This window comes from Pogona vitticeps, chromosome 5 (assembly GCF_051106095.1).
Source record: "Pogona vitticeps strain Pit_001003342236 chromosome 5, PviZW2.1, whole genome shotgun sequence".
Lineage (NCBI taxonomy): Eukaryota > Metazoa > Chordata > Lepidosauria > Squamata > Agamidae > Pogona > Pogona vitticeps.
Window position 1 is genome coordinate 176485226 of NC_135787.1, and position 21624 is coordinate 176506849.

Consider the following 21624-nt stretch of genomic DNA (forward strand, 5'->3'; position numbering starts at 1 on the left):
GATGACTGAGGAGAGACATGATAGGACTTTTCAAATACTTGAAAGGCTGTCATACAGAGGAGAATCAAGGAGAGAAGGGCAGGTTCTGTTCTCGATCATTCCAGAGCTCAAGACATGTAATAATGGGATCAAGTTACAGAAGCCAGATTTTGGTTGAATATCAGGAAAAACATCCTAATGGGACCAATTCCTTCAAGCGATAGTGAGCACTTCAGTGCTGGAGGCATTCAAGGGGAAATTAGACAACCATCTCTCACATCTGCTTTGATTTGGATTAGAGATGGCCATGAACCACCAGTTCAGCAGTTGGTGCCAGTTCGTTTAGTAACCAAACAGGTTTTCAGTACTTTAAAGACCCACCTCCTCCAGTGGGCATCCCCTCAGAGATAGCACCAGGAGAAGGCAGGGCAGGGAAGCCATGACACCGATTCTGATTGGGTGCCACCAGTGGAGACAGGGTTTGAGGCACCAAACATCTGTTTAAATGATAAACAAACCAGTGTGAACCACCAAACTTTCATGCCCATCCCTAATTTGGATTCATGCATTGAGGCAGTGGGTTGAACTCAATGGCCTTAAAGGACACTTCCAAATCAATTATTCTATGAATCTGTGACAAGTGAGGGCGAGAATGTTGGCACTGTGAAACCCTGGTCGCTGGATGGAACTTTGAATGGTTACAGAGAAGGTTGCTTCTGCATACAAGTAGCTCTTTAGCAAGATGACTGTAGTTCAGTGGCAGAACACACATTTTGCATGCCAACAGTCCATGGCTCAGTCCCTGTTTGCAAATGGATGAAACTCTTGCCAGTTCACAGTAGAGAAACATGCATTTGACATTCACCTCTATGAAGCACCTACTTTTTGTGTCCTCACGAAGGTTCCAGTCCTTGTTTCCCTCACTGCCACCAGTGGATTACCTCTATCCACAATATAAAATATGTTTGTCCAAACACTTGTCTGGTAAGTGGAAAGAGAACTTATTTATTGAAGTATAGCAAAGTTAATAATCATCACAGATATTCTTCAGATGTTCATTGTACACAAGCAAATTATTCACAGGTCTCTCTATACATACTTTCTTCATGCCATATAATTAATTACCATCTTCTCTATCTATTTATCTTAACCAGTCTATCACTCAGTCTCTATCTCTGAAGATGTCGGCCACAGAGACTGGCAAAACGTTAGGAAGAACGACCTTCAGAACACGGCCAAAGAGCCCGAAAACCCACAACAACCATTCTATCTCTTCTGACTCTGACTCTGACTAACTCGCTCTCTCCTGACTGACTCTTGACTCTCAGGCTCCGTCTTTTAACTTCTCTCTTGGCTCCACCTCTCCACCACATTAGCATAGATATGAATAATACATGACTTATATTGCATAACAAGGAGTGAACGCTACAGAGCACTTTCACAAGAATGTCAGTTCAAACACTAATGGATAATTTGCTATAATACTAGCACTTAACTGTGATTAGTTTGCCTCATTATTATTGGCAAATTAATGATATGTTTAATCAATTATTATTCTCTCTCTCTCTCTCTCTCTCTGTGTGTGTGTGTGTGTGTGTGTGTGTGTGTGTGTGTGTGTGTGTGTGTGTGTGTGTGTGTGTGTGTGTGTGTTTGGCATATCTGATATTTATGTCACTATGACAGGATTTTTCTTCTTCCCTCAAATAAAAACAAGAGCAGCATTTCTTCCACTCCCAAAATATATCGCAAACAGGAAGCCGTCAAACTCCAAAGAGTCTGAGAATGTAATTTCTACAAATATTCCAGGACTGCTCCAGATGCTGCCTCTCAGATCCTAATGGAGAGTGGAGATTGCTGCTGCAAAAATACAATTTTGTAATTTGTTGAGGTTTTTCACTCTTGAGTTTGGAGAAAGCGAAAGCAAGCCTCCAGCTCTGGGAAGGTTTTGTTTTGTGTTGCTTGACTGAACAAGTGTTAACTAACTTGGCACCTGCTGGTCCAGCATAAGGAACTCAAGCTGTTATCACACAACAAATGCCAACTGACAGTCTGATGTTTCTCAGAGAACAGGAGTCAGCTATTCAAGACACACTGGAGATGCAGGCAGTCACTCTGTTGGTCAGCACCAGTGGTGTTCTTGGCAGGCTCTCTTTCTCCTCACTCTATAAATCAAAACAAAATAAACCCCAATGTTTGGTTCATTGTTAGGAACCTGGACAAATCAAGCATTTGCTGGTTTTGAAACAGATAGATCATTGCACAATCCCATGCATGCCCAAATAGAAGTAGATCCAACCAAAGTCAGTGGAGCTTAAAAGCCGCCCTGGGAAAACCATGGTCTCAAAAGTCGGCTGAGAAGAACATAATTTTGTTTGTTTGTTTTTTTATTAAATTGGTATACCGCCCCATTAGTGCAGATGCACTACTCTGGGTGGTTTACAGTCAACTAAAATGATACATGTAAGTAAAAATGAACCACAAAAATAACAGTTTCAAGAGGCAGAAATATCCAAAAAAGATGCGGCATGCGGCATGTAAATGTATACAGCGGATCAAGCACCAAAATGGCCTCTTTATAAAGCAATGTTTTCAAAGCTTTTTAAAGGTTGGGAGGGAAGGGGCCAGGCACCATTCTGCTGGCAGCTGATTCCAAAGCATTGAAGCCACAGCAAAAAAGGCCCTACATCTGGTGGTAGAGGAGGAATAAAATAAATAAAGTAAACAAAGATGCCTAGAACTGTGCTGCTCATTAATCTTTCTTAAAAATTGATATGACACCTCTCTGCTTTGCCAAAGGTACCTAAGATGGCCACCGCTGATAGAAAATTGGCATATAATAAATGGTATGAGACATTATTACAATTTTCTTTTAAAAAGCCAGTGAAACCAAGTGAAACAACAATACAAAGTGAAATAACACATTTCAAAAATAACTTTCACTCAATCTATAATCATCAATAGCCTTAAGGGGAAGAAATTCTATTTAGTGTCTCTCTATCATCTATTACAGATATATGGACAACTCACAACTTAAGAAGCTTCCCCCTACTACCAGCCACCAATCAAGGACAGGAATCAAGGAGAGAAGGGCAGGATCTGTTCTCAATCATCCCAGAGTGCAGGACATGCAACAATGGGCTCAGGTACAGGAAGCCAGATTTCAGTTAAATATCAGGAACAACTGAATATTGAATATCAGGAAAAAAAGTAATAAGACGGTGGAGCCAATTACCTGGAGAAGTGATGAGTGCTCCAACATGGGAGGCATTCAAGAGAAACTTAGACAACCACCTGGCAGATATCCTTTGATCTGTATTCCTGCATTGAGAAGGTGGTTAGACTTGATGGTTTTATAGGCCCCTTCCAACTTCACTGTGCTATGATTCTATGATTCTTATAATGAGAAAGCCCATTGAGTGATTCAGTCCCATATGGCCAACAGTGACTGGGAGCAGTTCTTCTGGGTTCCAGGTAGGATTCTCTCCTATCTCTACCTGGAGATCTCCAGAAATCTCTGTCCAGATCCCCTTAAACAGGTCTGTACCAACTTACCAGATCTGTACTTGCTCATCTGTATTCAGACAAGATCAGATGTGTTCAGGGTGGTAAAGTGGTAGAGGAACATGTAACTGAACACGGGTGTGTGTGTGTGTGTTACATTTACCTGTCCTACCCATTTTTGTCCAGAAACAACCATACCTCCCTCCCATTCCTGCTGTTAAATGTTGGCTTCCCTCATTTAAAGTAGAATCATAGCCACCAGTGGATTATTCATTGATTCATGCGCTCACCTCTGCTGTACCATCAAAATTTGCCACCAAAGCACAAAACACACCTTGCCTCATAGAGTCACACATTCATAAGGCTCACAGTACATTTCATATGGACTATGTCGTCCAAATATTTTAGAAAAACAACCTGCAAAAAATGTATACCATGGAAAAATAGGCAGAAATAGCCACTCGTCCATGGGGACAATGTGTACCAAAATGCATACTTTAGGGATTGTGCCTACTACATAAATATATATCTTAAACAAAATGTGTACAAATCTTCATGTAGGTAGAAAAAACAAAGTCTCACACAATGACCTGTAGAAAGGCTAGAAGAGAGACATAGATGACATTCAGAGAAACACAACAAATGAAGACTGTGTGTGTTTTACATCCCTCACTGAGTGACAGCCAGTTGAAATGAGCACAGCCTTGGGGTCCAGTGCAATAGCTGGGCATTCACATTGGACAAAAATAAGTAAATATAACTCAAACATACCATTGCTGTTGGTAATTATCCTCCTAACCCACAGCAAGATTCTTTATTTTCCTTTTCCTTTCTTGCGTATTTTCCTACTGCATCCAGTCCCCTCCTTACTGGTATTTTTTTAGTCGAGTTCAATTATGATTAAAGGGTTTTGTTTTGCCATTTAATTAAGGCACCATAGTGCCATCATCACTTTCATTTGAGAGTTACAAAGCACTAAGCATGGATGTGTGTTTTTTAAAAAACATTTGAGTACTATTATTTCCATTAGCTGTTACTATAATTTGCCCTTTTTTAGTCCCTATGTCTAATTCTGAAGGACACGCTGCTTACATATTTTGTTTTATTTTCCTTTTGTGTTACGTACAGAGAAAAGCACAAAAAGCCAGGCAAATAGATATTTAGAGAAAAAAAGGGTTGGAGTGCTCATCTTTCTTTATTTTTTGTTAATTTAACATGTATGAATTCAAAAATTCATTGTATTTAATAATGAGGCTATTGATTAAGGATGCACTTACTAAGCTTACCCACACAGAAAAGAATACAGCTGGCAAGTCACCAGGAAAACATCATCTCTTTCCTAATCTGTATCTACAATAATATTTTATATGTTGTTGTTGTTCTATGCCATCAAGTCAGAACCAACTTATACCAACCATAATAGGGCTTTCAAGGGTAAGTGAGATGTTTAAGGAATGGTTTTACCAGTTCCACTCCCCTAGTGAGTTTCTACGGCCAAGTGAACTCTCTTCTCCAGAGTCCTCGTCTATCACTCCATCCACTACACCACACTGGGACTGTAATATTTATTTATTTATTTATTTATTTATTTATTTATTTATTGGATTTATATACCGCCCCATAGCGCTACAAGCACTCTCCGGGCGGTTTACAATTTTAATTATAAAGGCTACACATTGGTATATACAGTGTATTTATATACAGTGGTGCCTCGCTTTACGATTGCCCTGCATTACGACGAACCCGCTTTACAATGATCTTTACAACAATTGCGATCGCAAAACAATGGTCTAAATGGGGGAATTTCGCTTTGCTTCGGGAACCGATTCTTCGCAAAATGATGTTTTTTAAACAGCTGATCAGCTGTTTCAAAATGACCACCGGGTAAATAAAATGGCTCCCCACTGTGTCTAGGGACCGATTCCTCGCTATACAGGCAGCAAAAATGGCCGCTATATGGAGGATCTTCACTGGACTGTGAGTTTTAAGCCTATTGGAACGCATTGAAAGGTTTTCAATGCATTTCAATGGGCTTTTTATTTTCGCTTTACAATGTTTTCACTTAACGGCAATTTTCCTGGAACGGATTATCGCTGTTAAGCGAGGCACCACTGAACCTAGGGAAAAACAACCACAGATGAAGTTATCAAGTCAAATTTTTCTGCAGTAAGATAAAGGTAAACCTTCCCCTTGACAATTTTTGTCCAGTCATGTTCGACTCTAGGGGGTGGTGCTCATCCCCATTTCCAAGCCATAGAGCCAGCGCTTCTCCGAAGACAATCTTCCGTGGTCACATGGCCAGTGCGACTTAGACACAGAACGCTGTTACCTTCCCACTGAGGTGGTCCCTATTTATCTACTCGCATTTGCATGCTTTTGAATCGTTAGGTTGGTGGGAGAAGCAATACACTACAGTAGCAATACACAAATTCTGATGAGCCACTGTACTGCAGAATCAGTAATTTAGTGGCAAATTGTGAAGTGCAGCTGCATCGCTGTAGCTTCCACAGTGCAGGCAGCTGAGTTGACCCACAAATATTGGACAGGCTTGAGTTGACGCTCCTCCTGATCAGCTGTGAAATCTCTGAGTGACTTTAGACCACTCCTTTCCAAAAGCTAACCTACTGCATAAGTCAATCATGGCCCCATTGACCTCTTATGTTCATCACAGCTGGGAGGGCAGGCTAACTCGGTGCTTGTCAAACTTGGTCCCCAGATATTCTTGGACTGCAACTTCCAGGAATCCTGGCCAGCAAGCGGTGAAGGCTGCTGGGAATTGCAGTCCAAGAACATCTGGAGACCCCAGTTTCAGAACCATTGGGCTAACTAATAGAAGCTGAAGCTGAAGGTAACAGCAGGCAGAGCCAACCATGCAGTGAGCTCCTTGATATTTTTTTACATCTAATGGAACCACAGTAGTCTAAAATATGTCGTGCAAACAGATGAGGTGAAACATCTCTTTGATGTCCATGGAATATTTCCAAAATTTTGTATTGCAAACAGGGCAGTAAAGAATGAAAAATTCAAAGGAGGGTGGCTTCCATTTCCTTTGGGTTCTTAAATGTTTCCAGTAATCTATTCCTAATAGAAACTCAATAAGCAGCCCTTACTGAGGTTTTTGTTTTGGTACGTTTCTCACTTCTTTCTCTCCCTCACTCTCTCTTACATTTACAAAGTACTAATTTTCAAAGTAGCCGAGAATCCCGACAAACATTTAGAACTTCCTCCTTGTCTCTGGATGGCCCTATTTCATTTCTTTATGGGTTGTTGTGGGACCGTTGAGTTCTCTGTACAAAGGAATGAAAATGGAAGAATGCCAATACAGTGGTGCCTCAACTTACAAACTTAATTAGTTCAGGAACCCCGGTCATAACTTGAAATGGTCATAAGTTGAAGCACCATTTCCCATAGAAATGCAATTAATCCATTCCGGTGGAAGAAAAAAATCACCAAAAAAAAAAAACCCAAAGTAAAAAACAACACTGCAAGACCCATCAGAAATGTGATTAATCCGTTCTGGCCGAAGGGAGGGGGAAGAAAAGCAAACAAACCGTGCAAGACCCTTCGGAAATGCAAAAAAAAAAAAAGCAAGAAAGCAAACAAACCATGCAAAACCCATTGGAAATGTAAAAAAAGCAAAGCTGAAAGCAAATAAACCGTGCAAGACCCTTCAGAAATGGGGAAAAAAGAAAGTAAAAAGCAAACCCCACAAGACCCATCGGAAATGGGGGGAACAAAAAGCAAACAAATACCCCCAAGACCCCTTGGAAATGGGGAGAAAACCCAAAAAACAAACAAACTCTGCAAGACCCATCATAGCATAGAAACATAATCCCACCATCCAGCCCAAAACCACGCTGCAAAACCCACCCAGAAAAGTTTTTAAAAAGCAGAAAGCATCACCTTACCTTACTAGGCAGTCCAAAGCCTCCTCTGATCGCACTCACTCTTGGGGTGAAAGAGCTACAAAGAAGCAGCCTCTTCACCTACCAACAATTTGAATTCCCTGCCGTTTCCTGTTCATAACTGGAAGCTCTGGCCGCAAGTCAAAGTAAAATTTTGCGGCCAGAGCTGGTCGTAACTCGAAATGGTCGTTTGTCGGCACATTTGTAAGTCGAGGCACCACTGTAACAGCTTGCTCAAACTAAACTCATCATATACATATTTATTCTTAAGAACAATATGTAATGCACATGCAAGTCAAGTCTCTCCTTGTGAAAATGTCAGAGAGCAATTGAAAAGGGCTACTTTTTTATTCCAGCAAATCGGTGAAGACATCATTTTACCTAGAAAAATAATAATTTTTCAATGAAATAAAAACACCCTAAAGAGCTTCCAAATGAGTTAAATCTAACTTAAGCCCTCTGGGACTATGCCTATGAGGTTATAAGCAATAGATCACAACCAGGGTAACTGTCACTGGCTTTCAGATGGGCCTGTGTGCAGATTTCTGTTACCAAGCAACTGCTCAGAAGCAGCTTTTGCAAGTTAACTCTTTCCCAAGTGATCAAGTCACCTGCCTAATAAGTCTTCGTTTGTGGGCAAGCTGAAGCCACCCAGATCAGGGTAGGCAACTTTAAAGAGTCCAACTCAACTTTACCTCCCTTGGACCTACTACAGGGAATACTATTCCCCAATACTAGAAGCAGAGTTAATCAGAAATCCACTTCTGGTTTTGTAAAAATGTTGTTTGGGGCAAAACAACATATTTTAGGCCCCATGCTCTGTTTTCAAGGAGAACTTCGACTTCTGGAAGCTTCCAGATGTGGCAATTAGCCCCCTCATGCAAAAAAAAAAATTGTTCATGGCGAGTTGAGGAGGGCCCTGGGCCCATAAAAACAGAGTGGAATTATTTGAGACCTACAGGCCACACTGTACTCACCATGACCCAAATTGTAGAATGACAGAGTTAGAGGGGGAAATTTAAGCCATTTAGCCCAACTTTTTTGACATCAGAAATCCAGAGGTAGACTTTCCTTGAAGGATAGAAGGCCAGTCTCTGCTTGAAGACCTTCACTTCACAACCTCTTTGTAGATCAGAGATGAGGAAGAAGTGTTCCTCCAGAAATGGTTGGACTGCAACTCCCATCAGTTTTAGCCAGCATAGTCAATGAGGAGGCTGCAGTCCTATCATATCTGTCATGCACACGTTCCCCATAGATGTTGTGGGTATTAGTACTATTGCAAAAGTTACTACTTATAAACAAGGTACGCTGATGACACTCAGCTCTACGTCTCTTTTTTTCCAACAGCACTGGATGTTGTTGCATCCCTTGAGCACTGCCTGGGGGCTGTACTGCAATGGATGTAGGAGAATGGACTGAGGTTGAACCCAGACAAGACAGAGGTCTTGAGGGTGGGTGCCCCTCCTGTTAGTGGTTTGGGAAGCTCCCTCTCTTTTGGGGGGCCAACTCTCACCACAAAGAGTGTGATCCACAGTCTGGGGGTCCATCTTGGTCCAGCACTTACCATGGAGTCACTGGTAGCGTCTCTGGTCCACAACGCCCATCTACATTTTCGGCAGATTGCCCAGTTGCACTCCTGCTGGGGCGCTCACCACTTTCAAGATTAGACTACTGTAATGCGCTCTGTGTGGAGCTGCCCTTGAGACTGATGCAGAAAATACAAATGGTTCAGAACACAGTCGCAGGATTATTAACTGGGGTGAAAAAATACCATCACATTTCCCCCACTCTTACACTGGTTCCCCATTAGTTTCTGCATTGACTTCAAGGTGTTAATGCTTACATATAAACCCTAAACGGTTTAGGACCTCAATACCTGACAGAGTGCCTTCTCCCACCTAGATCTACTTGTATCACTCAATTTAGCCAGGCTGGGTGGCTGAGGGGCTTGACCCTGAGAGAAGCCCAGAAGAAGAGAACTAGAAACCAGGCCTTCTCAGCGGTGGCCCCTCACCTCTGGAACATTTTGCCCCTTGAGATTTGTCTGGCACCCATGCTGGGAGTTTTTAAGAACAAGCTGAAGACTTGGTTCTTCAGGCAGGCCTTCTCCCCTTCCATTTCTTAATTCCCTATGTCTTCCCATCTTGGACTCTGCTTATCTCTATGTTGTTTGATACTGTGTGTTTTAAATTTTGTTTTAGATTCAGAATGTAAGCCACCCAGAGTAGATTCATTGTAAAAGCCAGAGTAAAATCCAGAAAAATAAATAAAATAAATAAGGTGGTAATCATGTTCTTCTATGCAGGAAATATTGCAAAAAAAAAAAAAAAAACTCTGGACACACTTTAAAATTTACATGTTTTATTTGGCATCAGCTTTTGTCGACTCTAGCCCACTTCATCAGGATCATGTGGTCCATGAAAGCTTGCCCTAAACAAAACAAGCTAGTCTTCAAGGAATCATAAGACTTTTTATAAATCTTAGCATTCAGAAGCTCCTTCTAATGTTCAACCAACATATAGCCTTGTACAATTTAAGCCCTGAGAACACTTCTGTTTGACACCCATTCTATTATTTGAAAATCACAACTTCTGGCAGATTCATAGGAGTTGTATATTATTTCCAGTGTCTGTTTTCAGTATCACAAACAATAGTAAGGGCACTTCTTATGCACAGAGCTTTGTTTGCTCTTATAAACAGAGCTGGAATTACAGGAACAATATCAAGAGAAGAAAATGCTACATTTCATGGGTGTTTTCAGGCCCTTCACAGATGAAAATAGGTATGCATTTTATTACCCATATTTTCTTACCAGGGATCACTGTTTTCCCCACTCACAAGTATAGAGCTTTCCATTGCCCATCCAAAATGAATAGGTGAGGACACAGTTCTGGCCAGGATGAGAACTACTTAGTGTCTGCAACAAGTTGAATAACATGCATAACAGCTCATGAGTGGACCTTCTCAATGGCACCCACTCAATGGTCAATTTAGTAGACAAAGACCCTTTTAGGAAAAAGAAAATCTCATATATATTGCGAAGGTCCTTATTTCCATTTTAATATCAATTTTTAAATCCTGTAATTGATCAATTTCACATATATGTAGATATTCCTGTGGCTTACCCTTGCTATATTTTTCTCTGTGCTGCTTTTAATTTATTGTTCTGTTTTTAGGGAGGGAGGGACCTCCGTCCCTTCCAAATGAGGCACTGCTGCGCCCATGACCCATCCCCTCTGGCCATGCAGGCAACTGTTGATGGTTCAACATCTGACCAACCTCATCCTTGATGCAGAGCTTAGGTCAAACTAACCTTTCTGGACGTCATTCAGTACTGTGGAGGAACCAGACTGTGCAAAAAAAAAGCCTGGAGATATGGATTTGTACTTGGAAAATCTGCACACAGAGATTACCTGGCTTTCATGATTCACCTCTTCTTCCTGGAAAATACATTGTAGTATGAACAAAGGGTAAAAATAATGGAGACAGAATCAGCATGAAAGGTAGGAATCAACGGACAAGAACCATAGCCACTGGAATAAGCTAATGAGACAAACCATTGGTCCATCTAGCTTTGTATTCTTTGAAGAGACTGGCAGCAATTTCCCAGAGTTTCGGGTGAGTTTTTGTTCTCAGCCCTGCTTCAAGATAAGAGGGACGTAGGCTTGCTCTTTTTCTTTAACGTGTTTCCACAGACTTTAAAATATATGACATATCACAGCATTACAGCCCTCCCAAGATGAAAGCTCAAGAAAGGTACTTTTTTTTTTTTTGGATAAATGCTCCCAGAATCCTCTAGTCAGTATAGTAGGTTTTGTAATCCAAAATGGTAACTAACCCAAAACTGTGGCCAAGATTTACCGGCTAAAATAAGGGATAAGCCCATGTGCTCCAAAGTTTTTCAAGTGATAAAAGGCGTTCCTGCTTTACAGAATGAGAGGGAAATGCTTCTTACAGATGAGAAATGAATCCTTCATAAGAGGGGGAAAATTTAAAAAACATTCTGTATCTTCAGCTTGGTAACAAAACAATTTAGGTAAGCTTTTAGAGCTGCTTTCAGGTGTTAAAGATTGCTGAGAATAAGGTGGACATACCTGCTCATTACCAGAGACAGAACAAGTGAAAATCAGATTAACCTGCCCAAGGGAACTGTTATATTGAGGAAGAAATGTGTTCAGCTGAAAGAGAACATTTTGAGAAATTTCAGATTTAACAGAACACTGTGGATTTTTAAAGAAGCTGCGTAAACATATTGTTTGTCCTTGTCTTATGTGATGATAAGTCCTTAGAGACTATGTCTTACAAGGTCAATGTCTTTGTGAGGGAATACTAGAATCTTTGTGGGGAGCAGAGAGTACAGGTTTAACATCTTTGCATTACAATTATACTGATTTAGGTATAAAGGAGCAGACAAGCACTCAAATGCATTGGTGTTACTGAAATCAGCTAGAACAGTGGTCCCCAACCTTGGATCCCCAGATGTTTTTAGACTACAACTCTCAGAAATCCTGGCCAGCATAGTCAGTGGTGAAGGCCTCTGGGAGTTTTAGTTCAAGGACATCTGGGGACCCAAGGTTGGGAACCCCTGAACTAAAGCAATAGATCCCAAACCTGGGAACTCAAGTGTTCTTGGACTCCAGTTCCCAGCAGACCACATCTATTAACTGTCCTGGACAGGTATTCTGGGTCATGTAGTCTAGGAACATATTGGGCACCAAATTTAGAAAGTACTGTGCTTAGAACTGAAGACTGTACAGTGGTGCCTCGCTTAACGACGACAATCCGTTCCAGGAAAATCACCATTAAGCGACAACATCGTAAAGCAAAAAAAAAAACACCATTGAAACACATTGAAACCCATTCAATGCGTTCCAATGGGGTAAAAACTCACCATCCAGTGAAGATCCTCCATACGGCGGCCTTTTTCGGTGCCTGTATAGTGAGGAATCCATCCCTAAACACAATGGGAAACCATTTTAATCATCCGGTGGCCATTTTGAAACCACTAATCAGCTGTTCAAAAAACGTTGTTTTGCAAAGAATCGGTTCCCGAAGCAGGGACCGATCATCACAAAGTGAAATTACCCCATTCAGACCATTATTTTGCAATCACAATTGCGATCACAAAAAGATTGTCGTTAAGTGGACTCATCGTAATGTGGGGCAATCGTAAAGCAAGGCACCACTGTACATGCATATGTCGATGTTTAAGATGTAAGCTAGAAAAATCAAAGAAGAGAATGGGAGTTGCTGATGTAAGGAAATGTTGGTTTTGTTGTTGTTGTTGGACTACAGCCCTTAGATAACATAGCTAGTAGCCATGCTGGCTGTGGAAATATGAGACTTCTGTTCCCTAAGAATTGATTCTGCCAGCCTTGGTATAGACTTCATGTAAAGAAATATATAGCAGAATGTAACATTCAAATATTGGAAAGAATTGTAACTAATGTGATTCTTCATTACTGGTTATGCCGAGAAGCCCCTTAATATCAGTGGTTCCTAACCTCAGGTCCCAAGATGCTGTTGGACTAAGACTCCCAGAAGGCTTCACCACAAGCTGTGCTGACCAGGATTTCTGGGAAGTGTAGTCCAAGAACATTTGGGCACTCAAGCTTGGGAACCCCTGCTCTATAGAATGGCCACTATCAGTGGTCTTAACCCACATACATCCCTGTCTACTCTATACAATTGCTGAGATGGAAACTAAGAGAAATGCCTTTGAAAAGTTATAGAGCACTGTATAGGTGCCAACTTGGTTAAATCTTTAAAAATGTGGTTCTAAAAACTGGTTTTAAATTTTGATGGCATTAATTTGTGGGGAATGAGGCAAATATATAATTCCAAGATCTAAGTATGTAGCTTTGCTTTTAATATATTCAAACTACTAAAAATGGTCTCCTGAAATATTTGAAAGGGAACGTTTCCATGCAACGCTCAGACAGCTGTCTAGATTTTTTATCAATTTCTCTTTGCTCATAAAATTTCTAGCACCTGGCTTGAAATTCTGGGTTGGAGGAAGTAGCAAGAGGTGGAAGAAAAATAAAATGGAAATTATTTTAATAGATGTACTGCATTTCAACTGAAAATATGCATCATGTGTCATGCTTTTCAGAAGACTTTGCTTTGTTTAAGTAGCATAACTACCTTCATACATGTACATCTTGACTCATTATTTTAACTACTCATATACAGCTCACTAAATGAAACTTTCAGTGAGACTGATATTCAGACTCAGCGCTTTTGCCTGCCCTTTGGATCCTTAAAACTGATGGATTTGAAAAGGCTAGGGGGCAATGATCTAAAATCCATACACAGAAGTGAGAGCCAAGGAATATGTGTTCATACAAAGGTCCAAAAGTAGAAGCAGAAAGAATGACCATTCAGAAAGAGTTGTTCAGCACCCTGGACAGAGCTCCAAGAATAAGCAATTTGTGTTTGCACATTCAGTAGCTGGATACAACATAGTGATGGTTGGAAAGTGTATATCAACTCATTTGGATTAGAATCTCCCCAGATTTACAAAATTATTGTTCTTCTTCATAAGGGAAAGGATGTTAAAGTAACATGTAGGAGAAAGTAGCATCTCCATGTAGGAGAAATTGAAACTGGCAGGTTCATCCAGGTCTTTGAGTGCTTAACTATTTAAAGCCTAGGTTTGAATTCCCATGTCTGCTTTAAACCATGATTAGTGTAGATAACCACAATTAGTGCTGAATCTCTTTTTTTCTGAAAGGCTCCTCATCTTTAACACATATAAAACAGACAAATACAACGTGGTTCTATCCATGCTAGTTAGTTAGGCATCCTTCAGTCTCGAAAGACTATGGTAACGTGCTCTGTATGGAGGACATGGAACAGCGTCTAGTGTGGCTGAGGAGGCCGATTCGAGAGTGGCAATCCCTTCCACACTGAAGACAAATCCAATCTGCCCAGCTCCCTGATTTTGCTGCTTTTGTAACTGCCTCTTTGTCTCGGCCTGCTGGACAAGGGTCTCTTCAAATTGGGAGAGGCCGTGATGCAACGCCTGCATAGCACTAATGAATTTGGACAGCACAGAATAGTGAAAAATTAATTCTCATCCTTCTGCTCTGCAGCACGTGAACTAACTATGGGAAGTTGATGTAGGTTATCAAGAAGGCACAATATTTTCTTCTTCTAAGCAAAACACAATGTTATGTGCATAGCCAACTGTTCTGAATGCTGCCCTTTATTATCATGAGTGTTTGTTTTGTTAATTACTGTTGCTTCATCATGTTTTATGAGCTACAGCAGGAGGTGGAGAAAGCATTGCTCTCCAGGAGTTGTTGGACTACAATTCTTGTTGGCCCCAGCCAACATAGTCAATACTGGGGAATGTGGGAACTGCAACTCAAGAGCATTTCTAGGACTGTTTTTGCCCATCCCTGATCTACTGCAGACTCTTATTTGAAGGACAGTGTTTCAAACAAATGAATAAGCTTTGGTCCAACAGGTAATCCCAAATACAGAAGACCCACTGAATCAATTGGATGTATGCAAGTGTTGACTTTCCATCGGGCAGCGGATTCAATGGAGTACTCTAGCCATGACTAGCAACTGGAGCATAAGCACTGATGTAAATTAAACAGGTGTACATTTACTGCAATTGTATTCACATAGTGCATGTTTCCTACTTCTCTCAAGGTGGAATCCAGAGGTTAGGATGAAATGCAAGCTAATTTAATTTAAGCTTTATAGCTAACAGACAGTGATTAATAAGTGGCTAGAAAGTTGGGTATAAAAGCTTATTCTTAACATCTCTCCCTTGCCCTCAAATTAACTGGTGGTGATAAATTATTGACATCCTTTAGCAGAGCTTGAATGCTTCTTATGATGAAAAACTGGTTGCAAATTAATTGTAAAGGGGAGCTGATTTCCTTAAATCACTGTTCTTGCTTTTATCCAACTTTTGATTTCTGGTTATTTCACTGTGGCTGTTCATTTATCTCCATAGTGTATAAAGAGGATTTTCTTGATTACTTAACTGATTAGGACATCCATTACCTAAGTGCTCATTTATCTGTTTTACACATTTATTGAGCCTAAGCAATATACAGATTCCAACTTTATTTTTCAGAACTCGTCTGCTAATGCTTTTCTTTTATATTCATATAAGATATTAGTGTTCCACCTTTCTTTCTCATTTCTGAGATAAAGCAGCTTATAGGTTAACGTACATGGCATGTTGCATTTCTGGTATCTAGATGTGGCTGACAGAAACATATACCCACCTACTACTGGCCTTTTTTTTCCCAACCTTCCCCTGCTTAGTTATGAGCTGTCACATGAACATCCGTAGCAGCCATTCCATCACAAACAGCAGAAAGAGATGGGAAGCCAGGCCATTATCTTTGGGCTCACTCAATGACCAGTTCCAGCAGGCAACTATTATTATTATGTTACATTATTTTGATCTTGATTTGTTAGCTGCCAAGAGTAGTGGTTTCACCACTAGTTGGGCTGGCTGGCTGAAGGGAGGGAGGGAGCAGGAAGGGAGGCAGGCAGCTGTGACAGGATTTCTAAGGAAGTACATTGTCTTCCTCATTTGGAGATCCAAGATATGCTAGAGGGGTTGCCGAGACTGATCAAGCCTACTGACCATAATCTCTTTCTCCTAACCTATATCACAGTTTGGAACTTGGCTACTTGTTGGAGCATCTTTCCCTAAAACTTCAACTCATGCCACTTGACCCTCTAAGGCTATACTCCTGTGGGTTGCCACATCAAGGGAGGCTAGGAAGACATCTACTAGAAACCAGGCCTTCTTAGTTGTGGCCCCATCCCTATGGAGTGGGCTCCCGATGAAGTTGCATCTGGCGTCCTCCCTCAGAGCCTACAGGAATATATGCAAAGCAAGGCTCTTCACCACAGCCATTGAGAACATCCTTTCTTAATGTGTCATGGATTGGCTATCTTGAGGTTCCCCATCTGCCATTGTTTTGTTCTGGTTTTTATTATTATTATTATTAGCTTATTCTTTGTTTGTTTGTTTTTATGTGATGAGTGATTTCTTAGTATATTATTTTATATATTTTCATGTTTATTTTATTTTGTATGTAAATCACCCAGAGTAGTTGCCAGCAATAATCCGATGGTACACAAGTTGATAAAATAAATAAGTGTATGGAACCAAATGCTATCGCCAGGTAAAGACTGCCTCAAAGGTTATAGTCACCGGAGTGTGCTTTGTTTCATCACTTTTCAGATGAAAATAAAGGTCCAGAAATAGAGAGAAGAACGTGAGGCATGAACATGCCGGAAGCTTCTTGAACCATAACTGCACTTCCATGGACAGGAATTTTGGACAGAAATGAGTCACACATCGCAGAGGCTGGAAAGAATGTGTTTGCTAGAAATCTCATAAACTTTGGTTACCTTTCATCTAAATCCTTCAGGGGAAGGCGATGGTTTTTCAGATGACAGATAGACACTAATTACTGGAACCAGAGATGCACTGAAAATTTTAGTGGTAGGGAAATCCACCATTCACCGTTCATTTTACCTGGCCTCTTTGTTGGGTGATTGTAGAAATTGTGTATTGACCACAGCCCATCTAAAAGCAGTTTAGTAAAATAATGCTTAATTAGTAAAATAAGAATTGCCAGAGCTACCTTGGACATTCTTTCCCATAATCTCAGGAAATAAATGGAAGGAAGTGTTTATAGTTATCTTAAGGTTTTTAAAAATATGCATATGCTCAATTGCATATAATATAGAGCAATCCTATGTATTTCTACTCAGAAGTAAATCCTATCAGCTTCAATAGGACTCGCTATCATATGTGTTTGTAAGATTAGAGTCTATTTCAGGCTGTGTCCCAGAAGGAAAATCAATTTCCAAGACTAAGCCAAATAAAAAGATGTTGCATTATTACTGAAAAATACTTGGCTCCAGTTTTTACTGAGTTCCTGTAGGAAAGCATATACTAATCTCCATATTCTTGCTGTCTGAAATTTTGTGCAGGAAAGATCGTGTACGAAACCCAACAGAGGAATTCTGAGTATGTTTTTTCCCTGACCTCCAAAGACCAGATTTCTGTATTAAATCAGTTGGTTCACATTTTGGGCACAATTTCTCATTTGTCCAAGATGTCATCAGGTTTTGGTTTCAGGTTGTTGACAAGAGTATTTTTCACCTTTACAGATAAGTCTTGTGGTTTATCTGCCTCATGTGTGCATTATATTGCTGACCAGCATGCTACATCCTAGGTTTTGAAACCTTAAAGCTGCATTTTAAAAAATGGTGCTCAAGTATCAGTTTTTCACTTGATGCAGTGCTGAATCATGGGGTAGGGCATCTTAAAGCAAATACATTTTGGGAAGAGAGTTATTTAGCTCTTAGGATTTCAGTCAATAGCCTGCCCTAAGAGCAAAGTCCTTGAATTTCCAAGAAATCCACTATGCCGCATTCTTTCTATGCCAATGGCAAAAGGATGATTATATTGCAGTTTTTCAGAGGTGCTTTAATTCTCATAAACAAACATCTGCAGTCTTTTTACAGTGATTACCACAGCATGTACCGATTAACATTTTATGCTCTCCTATAAAGTGAAATTACAGTCATTAGTGATTTTTGTTTTGTTTTTAGCTGAGTACATATATAAAAATACCAAGCTGTAGTTTGGTTATTGGTGCATGTACTGTGCAAATCGGATTTAATCAGAAAGTAAGAATTTGGTCACCTCTTACGATATGTGAACCAAATAAAAAATTTCCGCAACTCAAATTAAAGTTCCCTTTAGTGGCAATAATTAGGACTTTCTCAGCAAATTACATATATTTGCTAAAATACTAATTTGGACTTTCCTCGTCTCTTCTTAATAACTTCTTCAACATTCTGTATCTCAGACAATTTCAAACACCTCTGACAATTCACCTCTTTGAACTTTATAGTGTATATCCAGTTTGTTTGGGTATCTGACTGTGGGATCTGGGGTTGGGAATTTAAAAATGTGGTGTCCAAAACATGGCTGCCAGATTGCTAACTGAGGCTGGTCACAGGTATCATATAGACCCTATGTAACAGCAGCTCCACTAGATGCCAACCCATTTCCAATTCAAGAAGCTGTTTCTAACCTATAAAGTCTTAAATTGCTTGAGTCCAGGCTATCTCAAAGTCTGTGTCTTACTTTATGAACATGTCCAGGTATTAAGATCATCAGGAGAGGCCTTTCTCTCGGAACCACCACCTTCACAGCTGCATTTGATGAGGACACAGGAAGGGACCTTCTCTGTTGCTGCTCCAGACTGAAACACAGGAGGGTCAGGCTGGCCCCATGTTTGCAATCCTCCTGCAAGCAGATAAAGACTTCTCTGTTCAGGCAGGCTTTCCCTCAGTGACTAGCTGCCTGAGTAAGGATTTTAAATGGATTGTAGAGTGAGTGTCTTTTAATTAGAGACAAGTGGTTTGTGCTGATTTGGCAGACAGTGAAACACGTGTTCTGCGGTTTGGCGCCCGACACCCTCCAGGAGGCACCCACTCAGAAGGGGTGGCCCGGCTTTCCTGCCTCACCTCCTCTGGGCACTGCATCTGAGAAGGTGCCCACCAGAGGGAGCGGGACACAAAACTGCGGAATACCTGTTTGGCTGTTCATCACACTGGCATGAACCCCCTAAATGGGGGTTCATGCCTATCACTACTTTTAATGATTTAGGCTGCCTCAGATTCCTCTTAATGAGAAAGGCAGGGTAAAATTTGTCATGAGTTCTGCCGAAGAAGATCTGGAATCTGAGGGGTTAATTATGCGGTGGCCAGACTCCTTATTGGAGTGAGAAAATTCCATCATATTTCTCCTATTCTGGCCGCACTGCACTGGCTGCCCATTCATTTCCATGCTGACTTTAAAGTTCCAATGCTTATGTACAAAGCCCTAAACGGTTTAGGGCCTCGATATTTGGCGGAACGCCCACTCCCACCAAGTTTTATCCATGACACTCGTGCGAGTCAGGAGGTGAGGCTGAGGAGCCTGACGCTGAGGGAGGCCCAGAAGGAAAAAACAAGAAATCGGGCCTTCTCGGTGGTGGCTCCTCACCTCTGGAACAACCTACCTCCGGAGATTCGCGCAGTCCCCTCGCTGGGTATCTTTAAAATCAATTAAAAATGTGGATGTTTCGGCATAAATAAATAAATAAATAAATAAATAAATAAATAAATAAATACATACATACATACATACATACATACATACATACATACATACATACATACATACATACATACATACATACATACATACATACATACAGCTGAGGAGAATGCTAAGCAATCAGAATCACAGGCAGCTGAATCACCACCAGATTTTCCTCCCCCAGTAGCCAGAGTAAGGGACAAGCTTCAGCAAGGACTCATGACACAGAGATCCAAAGCCCGCATGAATGCTTCCCACAGGAACATCAGGTCAACCAGCCCTGAGTTTTAGCAGGATGAGGTGTTTAAATGGCTGCTGTCGCTATAAAATTTGCACCCAGACACTGGCAAGCTTGTGGAAGCAACAAGTCAAATCTCTGGCTCACATCCACACTCCTGACTACCTTGAACCTTGTTCTCTGGAGCCTTGGCTTTGGACTCTGACCCTGGACTACGTTGTGTGATTTGGCTTTGGACCCTGACCTCGGATTATGGTTTGTGATTTGGCTGTGGCATTTTGATATTGGCTCTGCAATTCTCAGAACTTCTGACATTGGACTGGCTTTTCGGACTCTGCTGTTGAAACCCCCGGGAATGTGACAAAGTTAAACAAACAAGCAAACAAACAAACGTGTGGCCCTTGTGCCACATGCAGACCACCTCTTTCCTGGGGGATCAGAAATCAGTGGTGGCCAAGACTGCCTTTAATCAGTGCAACATCTGCAACTCTTCAGGATTAAAAATGTGGACACATCCACTTGTGCCTTAATTGCTGGGTTCAGAAACTACCCGTTCTCCAAATGTTTGCCAGCAGAATGTATTACAGGCCCCATCTTCAAACAGCTTCATTAGCTTCCAGTTCATTGCATGCACAATTCAAGGTTCTGGTTTCGGCCCAGAAAGCTCTGAACAGTTTGGGACTAGGATATTTGAAAGACCTCTTCTTTGGAGTCCCACAATATGGTTTACCACTTAGGAAGGCTGGGTTGGTGGATATTTGAGACGGAGCTTTTTGCACTAGCTGCCCCCAACTATAGAACACCCTCCCTAGAATAATTAGATTGGCTCCTTTAGTTTTGCTTTAAATATGTGGTGAAAACTGTGCAATGACCCTTTGAAACCTTCCACAGGCATTTATGTCACGGTTTTATTTTGATATCGTTTCTTTAAATGAGACAGCTCTCATCTCCGTGATTGAGAATAGATTCTCCACCTTCAGAACACAATGTTTTGCAGAATTCCAGTAAAAGTGCAGCAAATGAAATATTTGAACAGAGAAGGGATGTAAATAAACAAAAAGCCATATCTGTGTGGGTAGAGGGTTCCATCCTTGAGATGAAAGAAACCAGCTATATGGTGTGACTAGTAATATAATATAAATTGGCTTTGGTTCATGTGAAATTTAATTGAAATGAGGAACATGCTATTTTTTCTTCACTGCTGCCTTTAAAAAACATTACAGACAAGCAGATAAGAGGTATTCTATTCCAATGAAGCTGAAGAGCACCTTTTAAAAGGTCTTTCAGAATATTAGGCAACAGTCAAAATGACATCTTAACAGAAATAAAATATGTGAATTGCAGTTTTCTGGATCTTAGGGGTATTATTAACATTCCAAGCCAGAACCTCTAATTGCCCTAGAGAAAAATATATTAAAAGCTTTGGGGGGAGGGATAGGGAGGAGTATAAAGGAGCAAGAAATGGTGGTTTTGTTTGTTAGAATTGTTCATTGGATGGCGGATACAACTGTGAGTATCCTGAAGGAGGGAAAGATAGATGAATCTGACCATAGAGAGTTCATGACTGGAGTGGTGGCTGGTGGTTAGGATAAGGTACTGTACTCACAATATTTTATGGTCCTTCAGCCACCCTTGAATCTCATAATGTTGGCTTCCTTACTAGAGATGGGCATGAACCACCAGCTCAGTGGTTTATCTCGGTTTGTTGATTACTGCCACAAGTGTTCATTGGTTCAGCAACCTACCTCCTCCTGCAGGCACCCACTCAGAGACAGCTTCCCTGCCTCATCGACTCTAGGCACTGCTTCTGAGCTGGCACCCACCGGAGGGTGCCAAACTGCTAAACACCTATTGCA

The 21624-nt window shown here is 40.9% G+C and overlaps 1 long non-coding RNA gene across 1 annotated transcript; it reads left to right on the forward strand.

Moving 5' to 3' along the window:
* The first annotated feature begins 1626 nt into the window (after nucleotides 1-1626).
* On the forward strand, nucleotides 1627-18682 carry LOC144583129 (uncharacterized). The gene is made up of 2 exons (XR_013536741.1): nucleotides 1627-3122; nucleotides 8733-18682. It is a non-coding gene; the product is annotated as an uncharacterized LOC144583129 (long non-coding RNA).
* The last annotated feature ends 2942 nt before the right edge of the window (nucleotides 18683-21624 follow it).